Raw genomic sequence first — 20,340 nt, 5'->3', positions numbered from 1 at the left:
TGCCAAGGGGCCGTACTTCCAGATTTTTTCGTGCTGTTTTTCAACAGTGTTCCGGTCTAACGGTACGGCTACATCGATTATGAAACACGCTCGTTCTTCCTTCAGAACCAGAACTAGATCCGGTCTGTTATGATTAACACTGTGGTCGGTGGTAATAGTGTAATCCCACAATAGTTTGACCCGATCATTTTCCAAGATTCTCTGCGGAGTATACTTATAATAAGGATGGTATTGGTATGGTACTGCTGAACATCCTACACACAGACGTTATGTGCTGGATGGTCTCCTCTTCACAGTTGCATACCCTATAAATGGAGTTTATGATTGAGGAGTCGTGAAGAATATACTCTTTATAATTTTTTGTTGGGAGCGAAGCATCCTGAATTGAAGTTAGGAATGCTTCGATCTCATAGAAAAGTACACCATTAGTCAACCAATTGTTGGAGGCTTCGATCTCAATGCCTGACAACAACAAATTTTTTATATGGTCTCCGTGAATGGGTTTCTCTTTCCACATGTCGACCTTCTGTTGGACTGAAGTAACGTCTGACATGGGATCCCATTCTCCGCTTCTCAAGTTCAAAGGACTGGATCACACCGAAAGTATATAGAAGGACGAGAATGGCAAAGGTGTTGATTGCCATGATTTTATTTTTTCCGTACAGCTCAGTTTTAAGGACAAGATTCAGACGCCGTTCAAATTCCCCCAGCAACTTAGATTTGATTACTACCACAGCGGGTGTTGTTGCTTGCAATATGCCGAGGTATTTGTGGACGTCGTCCGAATCCATACCCTCAATTCCGATGTTATTTTGGCTGTATCCTTCGTCGTCGGTGTGTTTTCCCCGAACAATTGTTTTTATGCGACATTTCTCCAAACCCAACTGCATGCTGATATCCCTGCAGAACTGGATGTTGATGTCCAGCAAGGAGCAAAGTTGGTTCTCGTCTTTGGCATACAATTTGATGTCGTCAATATAAAGTAAATGGCTTAATGTACATTTCGGCAATATGCCATGCTTGACTTGCAACCCATATTTGCTTTCATGCAAAAGAGGGATAGTGGATTCAAAGCCAAACAAAACCATAGTCGGCTTAGAGAGTCGCCTTGGAAAATGCCACGTCTGATTGGTATCTCTCCTGATGTTTGTGAGGAAACCGATACTTTCGTGCTCCAATTCTTCATCACTGTTTTCAGAAAAAAAACGACATTCGGGTTGATTTTATACAAGCATAACACTTGTAGTAACCACGAATGTGATATGGAGGCTGATTTATAATTAATGCAGACTGTCGAGATATTTCGTTTTTGGTGGACATCGTATTGATTATAAGCTGTTCTTTGCAGCCTCGGGAGCCTTTTGCCCATGCTTTTTGCTCAGCTCAGCTCAGCTCAGCTATCAATTTATGAACATCAAGATGTTTTGAGATGTTCGCGCACAGAACTGAAATGAAGACCTTGTAGATGGTAGGAAGACAAGTAATTGGTCGACATTTTGAAGGGCAAGAGGCACCCTGTTCCTTGGGGATGAGAAAAATTATCCCCTCGGTGAAAAATTGTGGAACTAAATCAGGATCGGCAATCATCTGATTAAATTGATTTGCCAATATCTTGTGAGTGCTCTTGAACCGCTTCAGCCAGAAGTTGTAAATCTTGTCAACTCCTGGCGCCTTGTAGTTACCTGCCTTGCCAAGGGCTGTTTCTACGTCGACTTCAGTTACGTCAGGCATGGTCATTTCGGAGAGGGCCTCACATGAACCTACGAATGCGATTGGAGCATACCGCAAGTTTCTGCTTCAGTATCTCGAGGATTCTTCAATTGGCATATCATTGGACAGATGGTAGTTTCCAATGATGTTCGCAACACATCTGTGCAATCTTAATGATGGATTTCTAAGAAGTATTTACGTGATAAGACCAATATCCTTTCGCAACTTTTCCACTTTTTTGTTGAGTCGAAATACCCAGAACGATAAAGTCCTCCGGCGCATACCCATTTTATTCACTCTAAGGTGTTGATTATGAAGACACAATCAATATCAATGTATGCAATATATTATCATTAATTACTCGTTACAATGCCTTTTATTCCAAAAAATATATAGATAGTTTTCCTATTAATATAATTCGATTTTGTCATGAACATCCCATTTTGTTCACATTTAAATTTTTACAATCCATTTAACTCAACTTAAACGATGATCGACATGCCGATGATTTCTGCAGACAGTTCGGCGCTATTCTTCCCTGATAAACCCTGGCTCATAGATGATGCTAACAACTCTTGTTGTATGGTGCCTGTGCGTGTGCCCAACGGCAAAGGTGGTAGAATCGGAATTTTTACTGAACAGCTCCTCGACAAGTTGCTGCTCGATAAAGGCGTTCCTTTTCTCATTATATCGGTATTTTCTGCTTGCTGGCTGTGCCATGGTGCCACTGCAATGATAATAACGAACATAATGCCTTGTGTACCTGCTGATGTGTACATATGCAGTCTCCCCGGTGACTGATGTTGTCGAACGAATTCCTCCTCCTTAACTCGTCTTGCTAGCTCCTCCACCGGCGGACCTTCGCTGCGCCACCGCTCACCTAATCCTTCGAAGCTCAGTACATGTAAGGCCCTTGCTTTGTTAAGTTGCACGAGCTCAAGAATCCCTTCACGTCACAGGATTGACCCGTATGAATGAAAACCTCTTTTCTTACTACATCTTGCGTCAAGCGAAACCCGTCCGCCCGCAAAACGTACCGCTCTCCAAATACCAACACTTCCATTTCGCTGAGGGTGCTATTCTCTCCTCGCCCATCTGTAACTGCCACTACCTTCCTCAGGATAAAGAGCCAGTGGTTACGTGTGCTCATTTTAATTATTTCATCCCAAGAACTAGCCCAACTGCCACGACAGTCCTTATTACCAATTTCGGCAAAAATGCTAGTCACACACATCCTTTCAGCCGACATAATGGACTTTCTTTTCACATGCGAAGCGTGTCTCATCAGCTGCCAACGACAACGGGGTACATTCGCTAATTCCCTTTTCACTCATAAGGGCGAAATGTTGGGCGGCGCTACAAACCACCAAATAGGTGGCTTCCAAATGATAGTAATGAAACCCTCCATCCAGGACCAACGGAATAACATACGCTCGTAAAAGTTGAAACAATCGCTTCTCTAACAATGGCACATCAAGTCGAAACAACGTTCATCAATTGATCCAGCAATTGATGATCCAGACTCAAAGTCTCCACATTCAGAGGATCCCGATTTGGTAGCTGTTTCCAGAGTGCTAGGAGGTCCTGATTATGAAGTAGGCCTGGGTGTGGCCTTCCATATTTCGCGTTCTCAATTACCCCCCTTAGAGTTCGTTGACGGTCCAGCAAAAACTGAATTTCCAACTGCGCTAATGAAAAGAGCTTGATTGCATCACTCCGTCGCTCCTCGAAGTTCACCCCAACCGCTGTCGAATTCAAAGCCGCTGCTATAGAGCAACACGATTCGCTTTCGTTCTTTCGCTTCCGGCCTCCTCATCTCTTTGTATAATTCGTAATTGGACTTCACCACGCTCACCTATTCCTCCAGTAAATAAAAACTCCGATTGTTCTTGGCATCCAACTCCGTCAGCCCGTCATTAATTAGCTTCTCACCTGTGGAATCCATAGTACCAAAGAGAGTCTTGCTAAGCCTACCAATCCCATCAAAGAAAGATCGCCTCCCACGCCGAGGGGTTCCTGTTACCACGTGGAGACGCTGCCTCCTTTCGCTTTTCCCTTCATCCAGCTAGCGATGTGCGATGTATGGTTGCTGTTAGAACTCCACACCTCGCATCAATTCCATTCAGCTCTGCACATAACCTGTCTGCATTCTTAGAGATGTTCGCCACCGTTCCCATGATTCGCTTGTATCTCCTAGCTGGATTTTCGTCAAGATACACCATCGGGACGCGAAAAAATGCAAACGCCTTATCCCCTCAAACAGGGCTCCTGTAGGCTCAACGTTCATCTGTGGCATTCCGCCGCAAACCAATGTCCACCACCAGGAAACCAACAGCAATATGCATGTCGCCTTATTTCTAACAGTTGTTATTCCTAATTTTACAAACTTCATGTTCTTTCCCACTACCATTTTCCACTAACTATTATACAATATTTTCTTTTTCTTTTTTTATTTTTTTTTCTCTTTTTTTATTCTTTTCCCTACTTATCTACTACTAACTACTGCAAATCTTACACTAATGCTGGGAGTAGCAGCAGTTGATGCCTGCAAAGAGAGAAAGAAACTCAATTACGGTCTCCTAAAGAAGGATTTATACAAATGGAAAACGATTATACTTATTCACCGCAATTACAGCACCCGTCGCCAGTCCGTTCGCTTGCCTAGTTGAAAACACTGCCCGTTCACTTAGTTAAGAAAACCACAACCGCACGTTCTAAGCATTAAAAATTCTCACTTTGTTCACGTGAACTCTTCGGAACTTCCCATTCATTAGAATGGATATATTTTCAGGAAAATGGACATTGACAACGTTGTACGGGCCTCGGAAGATTGAATTCAGTTTACTAGATCTTCGTGTATCTCTCAGTAGGACACTATCACCAATGTGTACCTGAATAGAATTCATCTTCCCATCGTATGCCCTCTTAGATACCCCCTTAGCGTTCATCAAATTTTCTTTCGCATGCTTGAAAGCAATTTGCAGTTTCCTACAAAGCTACTTATGGTACAGTTGGTCATTGTAAACCGGCTCAGGGGTTCTCTTGAAACTACTCGGTATATCTCACACAAACCCGAAAAAAGTTTCCATCGGACACAGCCCCGTTCAAGAGTGGGGCGTGTTATTGTAGACGTGAGCCGCCGTCCTGAGGTATTCGTCCCAATCTCCAGGTGCATCATCCACGAAACATCTCAAATAGTTCCCCAAGGTCGAATGCTGCGTTTTTACAGCATTAGATTGCGAATTATATGCCGTCGTTTGCAACTTCTTCAAACCTGAAACCTCACCTGTGAAATTTGCCCCTTGATCCATCACATTGGACCATGGTAAAGAATAGCGACTAATTATTTCATTAAACAACACCTTGGCCACTGTATTAGCTTCCTAGTCAGGCAGTGCAACGAAATCCACAGACTTTGTCAAGTCATCCACCAACGACAGAATGTGCTTGTGACCCCTCGGGATCTCAGGCAATGCTCCTACCAAATCGATATATATCTTATCGAATGGCCTCTCCAACACCGAAGTAACCACCAACGGCATCCTCATTTGACGATGATTCTTGTTCTTCTGGCATTTGAGACACTTGGCCATATGTCGCTGGACGTCTTTTTTCATCCCCTTCCACCTGGAAAACCTTCTGACTCTAGCGAAAGTTCTGCTAGCTCCAAAGTGGCCTCCGAACCGTGAGTTATGATAGTCTCTAAGGATTAGCCGTACTTCCTCTGGACTGCTTATTTCTTGCACGTTTTGCCTCTCTCGGACCTGATGCTGCCCCAACTCCTCCTTATCAGTGAAACTTTCACCTTCTACTTGCACCTGTCCTCTTGATGGCGTTACCACTAAGCAATCAGACCCCGGCTCTGCTAAGGCATCTCGCTGTACCACCCTAATTAAAGCATCTGCATCTACCCATCTTACGGCCCGGCCTATATAGCAATTCGTAATCATACTCAGACAACTTCTGTTGAAGTCGCAGCATTCGGCTAGTGGTGTCTCTAGCCTTTAGCATTTCCTTCAACGGCTTGTGATCCGCGAACATTTTAAATGGCCTCCCCAGGAGGTAACAACGGTAATTTTTTGTCGCCCATGTCAGTGCCAAGAGTTCTCGCTCAGAAGTTGAGTAATTCCTCTCCGCAGGGTTCAGCATACGACTCGGATACCCCATTGGCCGTCCCGCCTGTTCCAGTACCGCCCCCGCCGCTTCTCCACTAGCATCTGTCACCAATGTAAATTCCTTATCGAATTGGGGATACGCCAAGACAGGCGGGCGGCGAGACTAGTTATTTCTTCAACCTATCAAAAGCCTTTTCGCACCCTTCATCCCATAGGGGCCGCAACATTCGTAAAACCGGGTACAAATCTTCTATAGTAATTAGCCAACCCAAGGACTGATTTTATCTGCTTGGGGGTTTTTGCGTGGGAAATCCCAGACTTTATCTGTCAGTTTGAGATCGGGTCGAATTCTATCTTCTGAGCAAACGTGCCCCAAGTAAGTTTCCTCCTTTCGCAGGAACTGACACTTCGCTGGCTGCAGTCTCAGCCTGGCTTCACAGAATCATTGAAATATCTCCCTCAATTTTCGGTTGTGCTCGTCCAGGATTTTGGCAAACACGACTACATCATTCAGATATATAAAGCATTTTATACCCTGTAAGCCTGACAAAATCTGGTTCAGCAAAGACTGGAAAAATGCAGGAGCAGTTTTAGTACCAAAAGTTCCCCTTTTAAACTGCAAGTGCTGGGGTATCGAAAAAGTCTTTACTTCCGTGTACAGCAACTAATCCACAAGGAGTAGGAATATATCCCTATACTCCAGGCACAACTGAGTAATGCTGTCCCTCTCTTCCTGATTAAGATTGTCCGATAACTCCAGTATCTAGTTTAACTGCTTAATTCTATCGGTGTTCCGATGTCGGCTCCGTCCTTTCTCCGACCGCCAGAGTTTATAGTCAGACAAATACCCGAAATCAGGCCTAAGGTTCCTAAGCTTCACTTCCTTCTCGTTGATGAGTCCAACGAAAACCGTCCCATTTTGAGGTTTCACTACGACATTACTTATAAATACACCCGGCACTACTTCCTGACGAAGACAAATGCAGGTCTCTTCAAACTCTACGGATAACTTAACGATTGTTTCCTCCCTAGTACCTAACCTAATATTCCCTAGCTTCCCATCGTGTGGAACCTTCTCAGTTTTCAACCTCCGACGCGACGCTATTGGTGCTTTTTCCCGCCCTCTGCAGCTCTTCCATTGTTATTCCTGTATCTGCAATGACAGTTACCGCACTCCTACCGTGCAGCTGCTTCGAGCCTACTCGAACGTCCTTATTCCTTATTCCGCCACTATGTACCGACGCAAAATTCCTTTGACAGTCTTCACCCAACAATGACCGAAATACTCTCCCCTTCAGTTCGACCAAAGATCTTCGTCACCGCCAGGATACTTCACGCTAATGGCATCCTGCGTCCGTTTTAGCAATAAGATAACCCGCTGCACATATTCCACCAGTTCCTCTCCGGGCGGCTGTCTGCACATTCTAAGTTCATCTCAAAGCTCATCTAATGATCTCTTTGGGACGTACGCATTGCTCAGAGTCAATTCCAAATCTCTGATTGTTCTACAGTCCGCCGTGGATATCAAATAGTAGGCATCCCCTGTCAGCCTGTATCTGATGCAACTAAACAGAACAACCTTTTGCTCCTCTGGTAATCGCTCATAAAGCTCCGTCACGCAGTCTAAAAATTTAGATAGCTCCGAAACGAGGAAGGGTGATCTTTCCCCCGAAAAAGAAGGAACAAACTGTACCATCATATCCATGACCCTATCATAGATATCGTTCCCTACCGGAGCCATTTTGGTAATTTCGCTTCTGGACCTAGTCTGTACCTCACTTCCGCGCGTTTTCGATGAAGTGACACCAGCACTTCCTATTCCACTCACGCCACTGACAATTTTCCTTCTTTCGTATTTATTCAATTCCTTACTTCCGCGAACACCTTTTTCAATCTTTACGCTTTTTCTGTTTAGCTGCTTTTCCAATTCCACGTTGCACTCTTCTGCTTCTCTTAACTGACGCTTTAGTTCTCTCACTATCTTGTTTAACTGTTCCACGTCTTTATCCCTTTGTGCTAATTTCCCCTCCAATCCTTCTTCCCTATGCTGTACACTTTCTTGGAGGCTAGATAGTAGAGTATCCACAACCTCACTAAGAATATCACTCTTTATATTTACTTGCTCCTAATCCGGTTTCTATTTGCTCCGCAAAAAGGAAAAGACTTTTGATTGTGTCTGCCTGATCCTTTTTCAGCTGAGCAATAGTGTCCGCCCACAAAGGACAAGTTCCTCAATACGCTGATCATTTAGTCCCACCCTCAGGACTTCACAACGGTACAATAACCTGCGTGCAACAATTCAACGCCACAATAAATTTAACACCACACTAAATTTAACGGAACACTAACTTCTCCACGCAGGATTCACTTAATTATTCTAACATATAATTTATTTAAACTAATTTATTTAAAATAAGTAATATGAAAACACTTACCTAATACCGGCTGCGCCGCCTCCACTTTCACTATTTGCTTCTTCTAAATTACCAAAATTCTTTATTTGCTTTTCTTAATTCATTTTATTACACTATGTCACTTAAAACTCCGTTACTCGCACTTTACCGACCTCGCGGGTTCGCTTTTTAACATCGACTAGCTTTAACATTTCTTTATGCCTATTCTAGACCTACCTTAACCTACTTTCCTATTCTTATTTGCCGATCCACGATTACCAAAAAACATGTTTAAGAGGTTAGTGCTGTTATGCAAACCCTCAGCATTCCACAACATAATACTGACCGACAAGTATGTTCCGCATATTGTAATACAAAGCTTGCACTTTCCATCACAATATCGGTTATACACTTCCCGGTCGCGCCCAATGAGTCACCTCATCCCTCCCACCTTAGATGAAGCTATCCCTAAGAGCGACCTCACACAATCACCAACTCCAGTTTTAGGTTGTGCAACTGTGAAGAGGAGACCATCCAGCAGATAACATCTGCGTACAGGATGTTAAGCAGTACCGAGTACACCAATCGTCATAACTTCGTCTGCAAGATTCTCCATGAAAACATTGCGTTGAAGTATAACTTAGTGACAACCTACCATCCTTATTATAAGTATAGTCCGCAGAGAATCTTGGAAAATGATCTGATCAAACTACTGTGGGATCATATTATTGCCACCGACTACAGTGTTAATCATAACAGATTCGATTAGGTTCTGCTTCTGAAGGAAGAACGAGCGTGTTTCATAATCTCTATAGCCGTACCGTTGAACCGGAATAGCACGAAAAAATCCGGAACTACGGCCCCTTGGCGGACGATATGAAGCAAACTTGGAGACTACAAAAATTCGAAGTGGTCCCAGTGGTCCTTTCAGCCTTCAGCCCATCCTTAGGTTGGCCGCCCCCTTGGTCAGGTTGGGCGGGAAGAGGGTCCGAGGGCTTTTTTAGCTATATATATCTATACATCCTGTGGAGTTGCCAAATCTCACATCAGGGGTATCCCTTCGTGCAGATAAGGGAACGCTCGGCGTATGAGTTATGACCGTCCACATGTACGCATCAGGAGATGTGCACCCATGGGCATGTTTATGCGCAAGCCGGGTAGGTGGGAACAAAACGCCCACCCGTAGATAAAAATTGACTATGGGAAAGATACCCAGAAAAAAAAGCCAAATATGGAGGAGGAGAAAGTTTTTTTAAGGTGCAGGGCTTCGGAAACCCAGTGCCGGCGGTTCTTGGGAGTGAGCAAGCGGGCTCCCGGCCGTCGATATCCAATGACCGCAGTGCCTCAGTAGTGGGAAACTTGGCTACTATGGTATCTAGTGCTACAAAATATAATGGTGGAGCGGGAATTAGGTACATACCGGATCCTTTTAGGAGGAGTTCGAAGCTTGGGAGATCAACACCGATGACAATGGTTCAATTTGGTAGTCGAGATTCTTGCAGGACTCTGAAAGAAACATGAATAGTCCCTTCCCATCATTCCTTGTGGTGCAAGGCGCGAAAGAGAACGGGAACATACCGGAATAGCGTTCGTTACCCTCGGGGAACGAATAAATGAACTGTGCGAGTTCATCAAGGAGAGGTGGAATATCCATCAAAATATTCAAGCCTTGATAAGAGGCATTAAATTGTCTTATATCAAGGCACTCGAAAAAAAGAATTCCGAAGCGTCAAGTGGCAAGGTCACAAGGGAAACACAGGTGACGCTACCTCAAGATAAGGCAGGCGGGAAAACGGGGAAACGGACTAGAGACGCTACTAGTGAGCCTCTAGGACCGCAGCAAGTCCCGAAGAAGAAAAAAGCCTCTTCACCAAAGAAGGCAGAGCCGGCGAGAGTACCGGCGAAAGTCGGCAACCTCACGATTGTAGCCACAACACCTGCAAAAGTGGAAAAGTGGAAGAAACCGACGCTCGGAGGGCCGAACAATGGATTAAGATGAGCAACAAGAGGAAAAGGGACAAAAAGAAGCTTCGCCCGGAAATCATAATTATTTCCAAGAAGGGAAATATGTCCTATGACGACATCCTCCGAAAAGTGAAATCAGACCCGGAACTGATGGATTCGGCAGATAGTGCTCCACTAAAGCAACAGTTCAACCTCAGCGATATAAACCAGAGTGTCATAAAAGGGATGAAGAAGGCATATGGCGGCACACAGACCGCTATTATTAGTTTGTCGGCGGAATCTGCTATTAAGTTAATTACCGCGGGCAAGGTAAGAGTAGGTTGGATCGTGTGCAGGCTCAGGGAGCAAATATCTCTAAAGAGATGCTTCAGATGCCTCGATTCCGGCCATTTTGCAACGGCATGCACTATCCAGCATGATAGGTCGAGATGTTGCAGAAAGTGTCTGGAAAGTGGCCACCTCATCAAAGATTACACCGGAGATCCACGGTGTATGCTATGTAGTGGGAAAGAGGGCGTTAACGACCGACATGTTGCGGGAAGCAGCAGATGTCCGGCATATTGGAGGGAGCTGAACCGCACAGGCAAATGAGATTGATACAAATCAATTTCAATCATTGTGAGGCAGCCGTACAGAAACCACGGCAGTACGACTTGGGCGATGAATGCGTCTAGCAACGCCGCAATCTGGGTGTGCAGAAGACAGACCATTCAGGAAGTAATGGCCCCCCGGCAGTCGGTTTTATAAGGGCGAAGGTCAACAGTGTCGATATTTACAGCTGCTACACTCCTCCTAGTGCAACCTTAGCACAATATGAGTAGATGTTAGACAGTCTGGTGTTGGACGCTAGAGACCGCAGCCCTAAAATCATTGCGGGCGATTTCATCGCGTGGGCCCTGGAGTGGGGAAGCCGATCGACGAACACCAAAGGTCAAATTCTGTTGGAGTCTTTTGCGGAGCTGGACATCGTGCTGGCCAACGTTGGATGCGTGCCCACCTTTCGAGGAAGAGGGTCGGGTTCGATCGTTGACCTGACATTTGTTAGCACTTCACTGGTGAGGGAGATGGCTTGGCAAGTGAGGCAAGCCCGTTCTACGATGATGCAGTAGCAAAGGTCGTACAATTGGCTCGAAATGCAATGGCCACGCGCAAATGCTGTGCTCTGGTGACGCTGGACGTCAAAAATGCTTTCAACTCAGCCAACTGGGGCTGGATTAAAGGCGCTTTGGCCAAACTGGGTGCTCCTTGACTCGTTACTTGACTCGGCTAATTGAGAGTTACCTTTCGGACAGACTTCTCTGGTACGAGACGGATGACGGGCCGAAGGAGAACACTGTGACAGCAAATGTGCCTCAAGGTTCTGTATTGCGACCGCCGTTCTGGAACATAATGTACGATGGAGTGCTTGTCCTACGTGTGCCGGAGGAGGCAACGCTGATTGGTTTTGCGGACGACCTGAAGGTAGTTGTAATTGCCAAGCATCCTGAGGATGTGGAGCTGTAAGCAAATGAAGCCACTCTGCCATAAAGTCATTGTTACGAATGGCCAACCTAGACCTGGCGGACGAAAAGACGGAGGCGGTCCTCATTGCCAACCGTAGGAAGAACAACACGGTTAATTCCCGGGTTGGTAATCGTCAGGTCGTCTCAAAATCAATTGTCAGATACATTGGGGTGATGGTCGATGTCAAACTCCGACACCGACCCTCTGCCCGCCAACCGGACCGAGGGGCGAATAACCTAAGGATGGGCTGAAGGCAACATCCATAGGCCCGCGATGATGCGCTTTAACGCAAAGTGTATATATATAGTGTTATCTTATTACGAGTCATTGATGTTTATTGTATATATATATGTATATATTTAAAAAAGCCCACGGACCCTCTTCCCGACCAACCGGACCGAGGGGCGACCAACCTAAGGATGGGCTGAAGGCAACATCCGAAGGCCCGCATCACAGCGATGATGCGCTTTAACGCAAAGTGTGTACGACCATGCGAAAATGTATTACTACATCCCGATTGTCGCAAACACTTCAGCCAATGGATCTTATATCGAAGACAGTGCGGATCAAGACTGAAACCCATTAGGCCAGATTGTTACCGGACATAGCACAGGTTGCAAGGATAACCGCTTTTTGCATCTCCATGTAAAGTCCAGCCCTAAGATCGAGCGTTTTCAGCGCTTTATGTAAGTTCCGTGGGACTAATCCCGTCGCTGAAATTATTACTGCGACTACCTCGATCTTTTGTAGTCTCCAAGTCTTCTTCATATCGCCTGAATTGAAGTTAGGAATGCTTCGGTCTCATAGAAAAGTACACCATTTGTCAACCATTTGTTGGAGGCTTCGATGTCAATGCCTGACAACAACAAATTTTTTATATGACCTCCGTGAATGGGTTTCTCTTTCCACATGTCGATCTTCTGTTGGACTGAAGTAACATTCGACATGGGATCCCATTCTAGAGATAATTTATTATCTGCCATGACGGTAGCCTGATGTATTTGGCTGGAGGATTGATTCTCAAAGAAAAACTCTCGAAGAGAATGCACTTGATTGTAGTGCAACGTTTTTAAATCAAGTACCCCCCTTCCTCCCTAATGACGTGGGGTAGTGATAATCAATTTTTCGCAGCTCTATTGTGCATGTTGTTGTTTGCAAGAACTACCCTTACCCGTCTATTGACAGATTCTAAATCCGTATTACTCCACTGTATCACACCGAAAGTATATAGAAGGACGGGAATAGCGAAGGTGTTAATCGCCATGATTTTATTTTTCCCGAACAGCTCAGTTTTAAGGACAAGATTCAGACGCTGTTCAAATTCCCCCAGCAACTTAGATTTGATTATTGCCACAGCAGGTGTTGTTGCTTGCAATATGCAGAGGTATTTGTACACGTCGTCCGAATCCATACCCTCAATTCCGATGTTATTTTGGCTGTATCCTTCGTTGTCGGTGTGTTTTCCCCGAACAATTGTTTTTATGCGACAATTCTCCAAACCCAACTGCATGCCGATATCCCTGCTGAACTGCATGGTCATGTCCAGCAAGGAGCGAAATTGGTTCTCGTCTTTGGCATACAATTTGATGTCGTCAATGTACATTAAATGGCTTAATGTACATTTTGACAATATGCCATGCTTGACTTGCAACCCGTATTTGCTTTCATGCAAAAGATGGGATAGTGGATTCAAAGCCAAACAAAACCATAGTGGGTTTAGAGAGTCGCCTTGGAAAATGCCACGTCTGATTGGTATCACTCCTGATGTTTGTGAGGAAACCGATACCTTCGTACTCCAATTCTTCATCACTTTTTTCAGAAGAAAAACGACATTCGGGTTGATTTTATACAAGCGTAACGCTTGTAGTAACCACGAATGTGATATGGAGGCTAATTTATAATTGATGCAGACTGTCGAGATATTTCGTTTTTGGTGGACATCGTATTGATTATAAGCTGTTCTTTGCAGCCTCGAGAGCCTTTTGCGCATGCTTTTTGCTCAGCTCAGCTATCAATTTATGAACATCAAGATGTTTTGAGATGTTCGCGCACAGAACTGAATATATATGCGTGCCTAAAAGAAGGAATATTCCCTGCCCAGTGGAAAAAGCAAAAGTTGGTGTTGCTTCCGAAGCCTGGCAAGCCACCTGGAAACCCAGCGTCGTATCGTCCTATCTGCTTGTTGGATACAATGGGGAAGATGATGAAGAGAGTCATCTACAACATACTCCTGCCCATCGTCGAAGCCAGCAACGGTTTGTCGGAACGCCAGTTTGGTTTCCGACGCGCCCACTCTACGGCGGACGCAATTGGCATGGTGGTAAACCCGGCAAAAGGTGCACTGATTTCTGGCGGCTGCTGAGCCGTGGTGGAGTTGGATGTCAAAAACGCATTCAACTCGGCCAACTGGAATTGAATTAAAGAGGCGTTGGCTGACATAGGTGTCCCCGGATACTTAGCGAATTTGGTGGAAAACTGCCCCTCAGAGAGGACTCTCTGGTACGGGACGGATGAGAGGGCCCCAGAGGGTACATTGTCACAGCCGGGGTACCACAGGGATCGGTACTTGGTCCCCTGTTGTGGAATATCATGTATAATGGGGTGCTTGGTCTTCCCGTCCCAGAGGGGACTACGATTGTCGGCTTTGCTGATGACCTAGCTGTGGTTGTTGCAGCAAAACACCCAGAAGATGTGGAGGTTTACGCAACGGAAACAGTGAGAGCGGTAAAGTCCTGGCTAGAAAAGGCCGGGCTGACCCTGGCGGACACGAAAACGGAAGCGGTCTTAATAATAATACGCAGGAAAAATAGCACTTGAAAAGTGGAGGTCGGTGGACATACGGTCGTATCAAACCGGCTATCAAATACCTGAGGGTAATAATTAACACGAAATTGAGTTTTAGGGAACACCTAGAGTATGCTTGCCAAAAGGCAGCCAGTGCCACCACGGCACTTGCAAAAATGTTGGCAAATGTTGGTGGGCTGAAACATTGCCGGAGGTTGGTGCTAGCCGGAGTGGTGCGCTCCATCCTGCTCTACTCGTCGCCTGTGTGGGCAGAGGCGCTTGCAAACTCTGAGAGACGAAAGCAGGTGAACTCGGTTTACCGGCTGATGGCTTTGAGGGTTTGCAGTGCTTTTAGAACCACATCAGATGAGGCAGTATTGGTGGTGGCAGGCATGATCCCTATTGACATTCTGGCCAAAGAAATGAATGTCCTGTACAATGCAAGACATATGGAGAGACATGCACAGCGTAGAAATGCGGCAAGGTTAGAGTCGCTTGATCTCTGGCAACCCAGATGGGACGAGTCTGCGAAAGGTCGGTGGACGCACAAGCTCATTCCCAACATTAGGGTGTGGCTTGAGCGAAAACATGGGGAGACCAACTACCACATTGCCCAGTTCCTCACGGGACACGGTGGTTGCTACAGGCAGTATCTGCACCGCTTTGTGTTGGATGATTCTCCGAACTGTCCCAGATGCGATGGCATACCGGAGGATCCAGAGCATGTGATGTTTCACTGCCCACGATTTGCGATAGAGAGAAGGAGCTTAAACTAGGTGCTGGGCGGGAGCGTGACCCCGGAGAGCTTGGTTACTGAGATGCTGGAGTCCGAGGAGAAGTGGCTTGCGGTTGGCTCCGCAGTTATCCAAATGCAGGAGGAGTTGCTGAAGGAGCAAAGAAGGAGGAAAGCTGTAAATAGAAGAAGGATGAGTGTGTGTGTGTGTGTGTGTGGTGGGGAGACGCTACAGCTTCTGAGCACTCAGGCCGTGTTGGCCCATTGTACTCGCGTCCCCCGTCTAACGGAATATTCCGGATTCGTTAACGTATCGTAGGATTTCCGTTAGTGGATGTGATGCTACCCGTCGTAATTGGAGAACATCGGCACCAAAGATTTGATGCCTGATGCGTCCATAGGCGGGGCATTCACATAGGAAATGCTCCGTGGATTCCGCTTCCTCATTACAGGAGGGACACGTATCATCTTCGGTAATTCCTATTCTGAACATATGCCCAGCTAGTGAATTATGGCCTGTCAGAATGCCCACAATACACCTGCAAGTCCTCCTGCTTTACGACAGGATAAAGTTTGCGGTACGTATGTTGGGTTCTGGCAGGAAAAGTTTGGTGTGTCGAGCAGCATTTAGGCTCTGCCACCTGTCATTATGGGAAACTTGTTCCCAGTTTTTGAAAACAGATTTAGCCAATGCTACTGATACCCCAATTGCTGGCTCCGGTCCCGGCATAGGGGAGATTGACCCCTCTTTCGCTAAAGCGTCCGACATTTCATTTCCTTCTATGCCACGGTGACCAGGTACCCAGCGTAGTTCCACCGTATTGAATCCAGACGTAGAATTCAAACGGTTTCTGCATTCCTGAACGATTTTCCAGGTGATCAAAGGACTGCTCAATGCCCTCAGTGCAGTTTGACTGTCACTGCAGATTGCGATGCGCCTGCCCTTCAACCGCTCGTCAATCACCCAGTTTGCCACCCTTAGGATCGCATAAACTTCGGCTTGAAAAACCGTTGCATATTGTCCCAAAGGATGAGTGCCTAAGAGCAAAGCTACCCCGCGAAGTAATACCTCAATGGTGGTCCCGCGGGGCTGGGGCTGGAGAGACCGGGAGTGGTTTTTTGTGGGTGTGAATCCCACACGCGCCCCCTTTAGTTCCGCCGTTCGGGCGACGGACGTCTCTTTCTAAGATTTTCCACCACCGTGTACGCACAACAAAAAAAAAATTTATATATATATATATACCTGGCGCACCAGGTTTATCCTCACCTGAGTTGCAAACACAGAGCTGCATGCGATCAGGCGCGTGTCATGGGTTGCGGATAATGACATGACCCACCGCTTGAACCGCTTCAGCCAGAAGTTGTGAATCTTGTCAACTCCTGGCGCCTCTCAGTTACCTGCCCTGTCAAGGGCTGCTTGAACGTCGACTTCAGTTACGTCAGGCATGGTCATTTCGGGGAGGGCCTCACATGAACGCATAAGGTGTGGGAGCCACGCTGCTTCTAAATTGCAACGGCTGGATTCGCTCCAAACACTTCTACAGAAGTCTTCTGCCTGATCCAGATCGAGGTTACTTTCCCTATCTGAGTTGGTGAGATTTTTGTAGAATCCCCGTTGGTTCTGGAAGAACAAGGTGTTATCTGTCCTCCGCCGAAAGCTTTTTTGATACCTACTGATGCGATTGGAGTATACCGCAAGTTTCTGCTTTAGCAACTCGAGGATTTCTTCGATTGGCATATCATTGGACAGATGGTAGTTTCCAATGATATTCGCAACGCATCTGTGCACTCTTGGTGATGGATTTCCAAGGAGTGCTTGCGTGACAACACCAATCTCCTTTCTCAACTTTTCGACTCTTTTGTTGAGTCGAAACACCCAGAACGGTAAAGTCCTTCTGCGCATACCTCTGTTATTCGCTCTAAGATGTTGATTATGGAGACGAATAACCGTGGCAGCTGCAACCTAGATCAGACTGTGAACCTCTGTAGCAGTAATCTCGCTAGCCAAACGATCAGCCAGAATTCTGTCAACAGCAGCAATGATGTTAGTAGTTGCCGAAGTAAACTTCAGTTTTGGGATCTTTGGCCTAGCGTCTGGGAGAATCTCAGTATACTCTGTGAATGCGACCTGGAATGCGGTCAAAGCCTCATTATAAATTGGGTCGACATCCCCAGTTACTAAGCTTCTCCTGACTACTGGATTCATGGAGTGCCTTACAGGTGGAGTACTTGTGTTACTCCTTTGACTAGTCCGGTAATTTGGTGACTCCAGTCCGAGCTCAAGTGAAACCTCTTGGAAGATTTGTTGCCTAGTTGGTAAGGCAACTCGATTGTTACTCACTATCACCCGTATAGGTTGGCGACGTTCTGTTCCGGAACATGACTTAGCTCCGGAAATCGGGTTATGAACGCGTCACATAGTCGATGTCTGTACCCTGATGGATTTCGTTCCAAATTCGTGACACGGTAATAGGCGTGGACGATAAATTCGTTAAGTTGGTTCGTCCAAACCATACGACGCCTATGTCTCCCATCCTTGGTGGTTGACGGCATAACCGCCAAAACATTCAAGGGCGAAGAGCCGCTCTGATGTTGTTGAGTGACTCTTAACCGCGTTGGGTACTGTCTTGGTATCCCTGGGGTCCCATCAAAAGAATTTGAATTATTTTCCCCAATTTTGTTCCCACGAGTGTTTGGGAGGCAGTCACCCCTGCAACAGAGCCCCAATGTTGCAATGTCCCATGGTTACCTCCAAAGGTAGGTAAGGTATTTGGAGGGGAGCCGCTGAAATACAGTGTAACGTCGTCACTGCAATTCATCCGATAGGCGCGTCGATCCCTTCACCACGGATTACGGATTTGTTAAGGAGGTTTACTCCCCTTGAAAGGGAAGAATCGGTAAAGGAGGACGAACACAAAGGGAAACGTTCTGCTTGTCCGCGGCTACTTATTTACAAGATTAACTTCCGATATTCGTAGCTGACCCGGTGGGTCATGTCATTATCCACAACCTATGACACGCGCCTGGGTGCGCCAGGATATATCTGGCGTACCAGGTTCATCCTCACCTAAGCTGCAAACGCAAAGCTGCATGCGACCAGGCGCGTGTCATGGGTTGCGGATAATAATAACGTGTTCGTCCTCCTTTACTGATTCTTACCTTTCAAGGGGAGTAAACCTCCTTAACAAATCCGAACCTAGTAACTGGGGATGTCAGCCCAATTTATAATGAGGCTTTGACCGCATTCCAGGTCGCATTCACAGAGTACGCTGAGACTCTCCCAGACGCTAGGCCAAAGATCCCAAAACTGAAGTTTACTTCGGCAACTACTAACATCATTGCTGCCGTTGACAGAATTTTGGCTGATCGTTTGGCTAGCGAAATTACTGCTACAGAAGTTCACAGCCTGATCTACGTTGCAGCTGCCACGGTTATTCGTCTCCATAATCAGCATCTTAGAGCGAATAGCAGAGGTATGCGCAGAAGGACTTTACCGTTCTGGGTGTTTCGACTCAAAAAAAGAGTCGAAAAGTTGAGAAAGGAGATTGGTCGTGTGACGCAAGCACTCCTTGGAAATCCATCACCAAGAGTGCACAGATGCGTTGCGAATCATCATCATCATCAACGGCGCAACAACCGGTATCCGGTCTAGGCCTGCCTTAATAAGGAACTCCAGACATCCCGGTTTTGCGCCGAGGTCCACCAATTCGATATCCCTAAAAGCTGTCTGGCGTCCTGGCCCACGCCATCGCTCCATCTTAGGCAGGGTCTGCCTCGTCTTCTTTTCCTACCATAGATATTGCCCTTATAGACTTTCCGGGTGGGATCATCTTCATCCATACGGATTAAGTGACCCGCCCACCGTAACCTATTGAGCCGGATTTTATCCACAACCGGACGGTCATGGTATCGCTCATAGATTTCGTCATTGTGTAGGCTACGGAATCGTCCATCCTCATGTAGGGGGCCAAAAATTCTTCGGAGGATTCTTCTCTCGAACGCGGCCAAGAGTTCGCAATTTTTCTTGCTAAGAACCCAAGTTTCCGAGGAATACATGAGGACTGGCAAGATCATAGTCTTGTACAGTAAGAGCTTTGACCCTATGGTGAGACGTTTCGAGCGGAACAGTCTTTGTAAGCTGAAGTAGGCTCTGTTGGCTGACAACAACCGTGCGCGGATTTCATCATCGTAGTTGTTATCGGTTGTGATTTTCGACCCTAGATAGGAGAAATTGTCAACGGTCTCAAAGTTGTATTCCCCTATCCTTATTCTTGTTCGTGTTTGTGTTTGACCAGTGCGGTTTGATGTTGTTGGTTGATTCGTCTTCGGTGCTGACGTTGCCACCATATATTTTGTCTTGCCTTCATTGATGTGCAGCCCAAGATCTCGCGCCGCCTGCTCGATCTGGATGAAGGCAGTTTGAACGTCTCGGGTGGTTCTTCCCATGATGTCGATATCGTCAGCATAGGCCAGTAGTTGGGTGGACTTGAAGAGGATCGTACCTCTTGCATTCACCTCAGCATCACGGATCACTTTCTCGAGGGCCAGGTTAAAGAGGACGCATGATAGCGCATCCCCTTGTCGTAAACCGTTGTTGATGTCAAATGGTCTTGAGAGTGATCCTGCTGCTTTTATCTGCCCTCGCACATTGGTCAGGGTCAGCCTAGTCAGTCTTATTAATTTCGTCGGGATACCGAATTCCCCCATGGCCGTGTACAGTTTTACCCTGGCTATGCTATCATAGGCGGCTTTAAAGTCGATGAACAGATGGTGCAACTGTTGTCCATATTCCAACAGTTTTTCCATCGCCTGCCTCAGAGAGAAAATCTGATCTGTTGCTGATTTGCCTGGAGTGAAGCCTCTTTGGTATGGGCCAATGATGTTCTGGGCGTATGGGGCTATCCGGCCTAGCAAGATAGTGGAGAATATCTTATAGATGGTACTCAGCAACGTGATACCTCTATAATTGCTGCACTGTGTGATATCTCCCTTTTTATGTATGAGACAGATTATGCCTCGCTGCCAATCGTCAGGCATTGATTCGCTGTCCCATACCTTGAGCACAAGTTGATGAACCACTTGGTGTAACTGGTCGCCTCCATATTTAACCAATTCGGCTGTAATTCCATCGGCTCCT

This window comes from Hermetia illucens, chromosome 1 (assembly GCF_905115235.1).
Source record: "Hermetia illucens chromosome 1, iHerIll2.2.curated.20191125, whole genome shotgun sequence".
Lineage (NCBI taxonomy): Eukaryota > Metazoa > Arthropoda > Insecta > Diptera > Stratiomyidae > Hermetia > Hermetia illucens.
The sequence above is the reverse complement of the archived record's forward strand: the minus strand, read 5'-3'. Positions refer to the sequence as shown.